Source organism: Alligator sinensis, unplaced genomic scaffold, assembly GCF_000455745.1.
Source record: "Alligator sinensis unplaced genomic scaffold, ASM45574v1 scaffold268_1, whole genome shotgun sequence".
NCBI classification, from domain to species: Eukaryota; Metazoa; Chordata; order Crocodylia; family Alligatoridae; genus Alligator; species Alligator sinensis.
The window spans coordinates 1,805,574-1,810,273 of record NW_005841853.1 but is presented as its reverse complement, the minus strand read 5'-3'; the positions used below and the strand labels follow the sequence as shown (position 1 = coordinate 1,810,273).

General features: G+C 42.2%; 1 long non-coding RNA gene across 1 annotated transcript in view; it reads right to left on the bottom strand.

Moving 5' to 3' along the window:
- Positions 1–302: 302 nt before the first annotated feature.
- The window catches only part of LOC102386307, an 11,533-nt gene continuing 7,135 nt past the window's right edge, over positions 303–4,700 (bottom strand). Inside the window, exon 3 of the long non-coding RNA XR_322948.3 lies at positions 303–532. This is a non-coding gene — a long non-coding RNA (uncharacterized LOC102386307). The remainder of the gene's footprint in view (positions 533–4,700) is intronic.

Sequence of the window (4,700 nt, the reverse complement as noted above, 5' to 3'; positions counted from 1 at the left end):
TTGTAATAGTGTAAATGACTTCACATGGTGAAGACAACAGTCAACAGAGCTCTAAGAGGAAATGAGACATCTTGGCATGATGTACTTCATTTTCCATTTCTATAAAATGTAGCTGGTCATACTGACCTTACTAAACCATGTGAAGATCTACAGCGGGAAAGTGCTTTGTGAAAGCAAGTATTTTTATTATTATGATATCATACACAGGGGTGGTGATGGAGCATTGTTTCAAAATTGGAAACTTATTACAATTTCAGAAGTGACTAGAGGTGTTTCACTTCAGACCCTCACTTCAGAAAGTTTTGGCCGCCTATCTCTTGAAAATTCAACCCCATTAGGGTGTCATGGGTTTGGCAGCCAGAAGGGTTTGCTCTCTTTGTGTGGATCCATGGTTCAGTTGAAGAGTGAAGATTGCAGAGGTTGTGAGTTGAAGTCTGGGTGGAGCTGCTGAGATTCTCCTGGGGCGTGGGTGGGCAAAAACATTTTGGGGCTGGATTCGATGATCTTCCAAAGTCCCTTCCAGCCCTAATGTCTATGAAATAATACCAGAAAAACATTAGCCATATCATAAAATGTAGGCCAGACTCAGCTTGTCTGTAAGCATACCCACTGCACCCCTCCAGAAATGTGTTTTGAGTCAGTTCTTCTTTCAAGATGAAATACTGCATATCTAAACAAATGCATTGAATCCATTTTCACGAAGCAATTTTTTTTTGGCAAGATGCTATGACCTTTCCAAACAAAAAACTTAACTTAATCCCTTCTTCACAGTTAGAGGGGGAAACTAATGGTGTTCCAGAATCTCTAAGGCTCTTTGAATCCTGTTATTGTATTTTTTTCCCCCTTAGTGGGCATTAATTTAATTTCTTTGCCAGGTTTTAGGGATCTGTGATGCTTGAGCCAAATTGCAGCTTAGTAAATTTTTGTGACAGACTACACCAACATTCACATGATGCACTCATGTGCTACATACCCACAGTGCAATATACATAAGCCTCTTTCAAGGAAAGTCAACTTTTAAAATGACTGAACATCCTGGATTACACTGAAAATGGCATCTCATTTTAGCTGAGTAATCCTAGCATGAGATTTTAAAAAATGAGAGAAACCAAGCAGGGTAAATCTTGGTCAGTGATACAGACAGCAATTAGGTCAACATAAGCAGAGAGTGGAGGGTTCCCAAGCAATAGGAAAGCTGATCTGCACATTCAAAACCTATAAAGATTTAATATGCTTTGAAATAATATTTTTGTTTTATTGATTCCTGTGATGTTTTCTTCCTTCTGTGGTAGCGATCCTTTTGGAGAGGAGCAAGCTCAATGTTTTGGGCTCTGTACTTTGAATTCACCTTCATTTTACCTGCTCAACGTACTACAGGTTTTCACATACCCCAGAGTAAGATATGTGCATTGTTTTTCAAAGGCACTATGGAAAAAAAAGATTGTCCTTTAAAAATACTGGTAAGTAGCAGTAATGGAGAAGTAGCAGATAAGGAGTTTAGCATGTTCTTTGTGCCACTCCTTCTGTAGCACATGCAGTGATGCTTTCACTCCCCCTGCCCTGCCCTGCCCTGCCCAACCTCCCTTCCACGAAGGCTTAAGATACAAAAACTGCTTTTGCCATTTTTCCCTGCTTGCATGCCCCAATTTCCAGCAGCTGACTTTTGCAAAAAAAGGGGTAGATTATATGGGAGAAAATACAGTAACTAATGGACAATGCCCAGTACTTTTCATTCCTAAATCATTAAGGGCGTTTATACACATATGTTTTTGTCCTGCAATGTGTTTGAGATCTGCCACTTCCAAGCAGATTCAATTAATCAAGTCTGCTCTGCACGCGAGCTGATGCAAACTGTGCGTAGTTGTATAAGCAGTGAAATGCACAGCAACGTGCAGAAAATGGTGGTGGTGCACTTTTGAACTAAAGCACCTCCGATGTGTTTTAGTTCAAGAGCATGCCACCACCATTTTCTCAGCACTGACATGCATTTCGCTGCTTATACAACTTCATGTACCACAGCACCGGGCACTTTTCAAAGTGCCTGCCATTGCTGGCATGTGCATATGTACAAATGCCCCAAGTGCTTTACAAGAAGGCCTGTGTTTTACAGAATGAGAAAAACTGAGGAATGGGAAGGGGAAACTGCCTGTTACCCCTCCAAAAAACAATGTTAGAGAGGAAAGTTGAATCTAGGTCTCTTATTTCCCCATGTAAAATCGTGCTTACTAGGCCCTATTTCTTTATTCTTAGAGGGCTAAGAGAAAAGCATCTAAGGCATTAATTTGCATTAGACCAAGGGTCGGCACTGTTTTTGAACAGAGCGCCAAACCCTGCCCCCCCCCCAAACCGTGACTTGTAAGATGTTGGCGAGCCAGGAGAAACTGTGAGGGGCCCAATCCTTGTGGCAGTGCAGCCTGGTTAGTGTTGCCAACTCTATTTGAATCTATTGCAGGAGATTTCCAGAATGCCAGCATGCCTGAGACACACAACACGAATGTGCCCACATGCTTCCATATATCAGTTAGGGATTACAGTGCGTAGACTTTATACCAGAAGGCAAATGCACATGACTATTACATTTTAAAACCCCCTGGACTACTGTATAGATCTAATTTACCATTTAATATTTATTTTAATGAATGGCCTATCATTTATCACCTGGGTGACTCTCAACAGTCTCCTGGAGATTTATATCTATTTCCTAGAGATTTCAGGACAATCCTGGAGGGTTGGCAACCCAAGCTCCAGCCCCTTCCCTGCTGTCTGCCTGGAGGTGCATGTGCACCGGATGCTGGCAATGAGTTGGGCTGGGCCCCATGGACTCTTGCATCTCCCAGCTGCCTGGAAGCTGGACTGGGCTCTGGGCAGGCCTCTGCCACCTGCCACAGATCCTAGGCTGCTCACAGCAGATGTGGGAGCTGCACTGGTGTCCATGGAGTCCTGGCCCAGATCATTGCCAGAGGCAGGTGCACGTGGGCTTTGGGGAAGATGGTAGAGGAGCTGCTAGGGACCCAATCCCAGCCCCAGCCCCTTCCCTGCCAACCACCCCAAGGGGTGTGTGCTAAGCAAAGTGCCTTCATGTTCCATGTTCTGGCATGCATGGTGGGGGTTGCTGACCCCTGTATTAGACCAAATATCTCTGATAGTGGCATTATTCTGAGGCATGTAGTATTCCAGTGGCCACTTGCTCACCGTCACTTTTTGTGATCAGGCTATTAGTGTCTGGACACTCGAGAAGGTCAGTGCTAGCAAGTGGTCTTCTAGAGTCCAGGTATGGCATAGAAAATATTACTGAAATTTGCATTCTGTGATGAAAGCTCAGACAGGTTTATTATCACTCAGCTTATTATCACCAGTGCACTGGCTGATCTGCTTAGAGCCAGGTCAATTCAATAAAATTGCCAGGAAAACAGAGCAATTCCTTGTGTCAATCAAACTCCCCTATATTGCTACCAAAACCAAAAAAACCCCCTACTAAAATGCCCCTTATTTATAACCTAATGCCCAAGTATTCGTGTCAGGACATATCTATCTTTATGCCCAGATATCCATTTCTATTTGTTTCTTTGCTATGTTCATACCAGGCCCCGTTGGTTCTTCTATTATGTCTGCACCTGCCCTCATTAATTTTACTTTAATCCTACTACTCCTTTCTCACACCAGCTTTTCTGCTCGTTCATGGATTTTTAATAGGGGAGCAACATTTCTTCTTGGTTCATCCAGAGGTCAGCAAAGCCTGTTTTCCCAAGCTCCTTTTTGGCACCTTGGCTTAAGCCCAGCATAGCAGAATTACAATTTAACATTACCAAAAGTCCTACAGGTGTAACTAATTTTATCTCTGCTGAACTTAATACGGCTATGTTAGTTTATACCATTAGGACTTCTGGACCCTAATAGTAAGAGAAGTTGGGTCTCTTAAGTGTGAAAATAGCTATTGGCTAATTTTTACACTTCTGCAGTTTGGCTCAGGCTGCTAGAAGCCCCTGAGTTGTTGCTAACAATTAGGCCTACATTCTTCCAGGAATCTCTTGGGGCCATATTGATTGTTAACTTATTACTGCTAAAGTCGGTGTTACACCAGGGATTAAATTGGAAACTGCCTTTTATCCACCTTATTTGGCAAGAGACAGCTGATTCCCTAAGAAAAAAAGGAATTTAAACCAGAAATGTATCCCAGCTTTGAATTTTATAGGATAGGAGAGAGTATAATTTGTGCAAGATGCTTAGATGGAGTCAAGTAGCATCCCTTCAATCCTAGCATGGGCATACTTCTTCAAATATTCCCAGTAGGCTTTCTCTACCAAAGGCCATTTTGTACTGGCGGCTGATTTCCAAATGCAAACAGAAAGTCCTCAGAAATACATTCATTACACAATGGTGAACACTGCTGTGAAGCCCATTGCTTGAGGATTCACTAAAGTTTTTGCCACTTTATCTCTTCTAGACACTATACTTCGGTCCTTAGGACTATTCAAATGCTTGTGACACAAACAGTGGTCACCTCCATTTGCCTACCTGATATATGTAATTGGGGATATATATATCTTTAAGTGCCCACACAGACTTGGACCAATGAATAGATCTGGATTCTACATGATTTTCCCATTGCACAAATATTTTCAAGATACCAATTTTTAAAAATTCCATACTGGGACAAAACCTGGACTTTTTGATTTTTGTTTAGTAAGAAAACAGCGAGT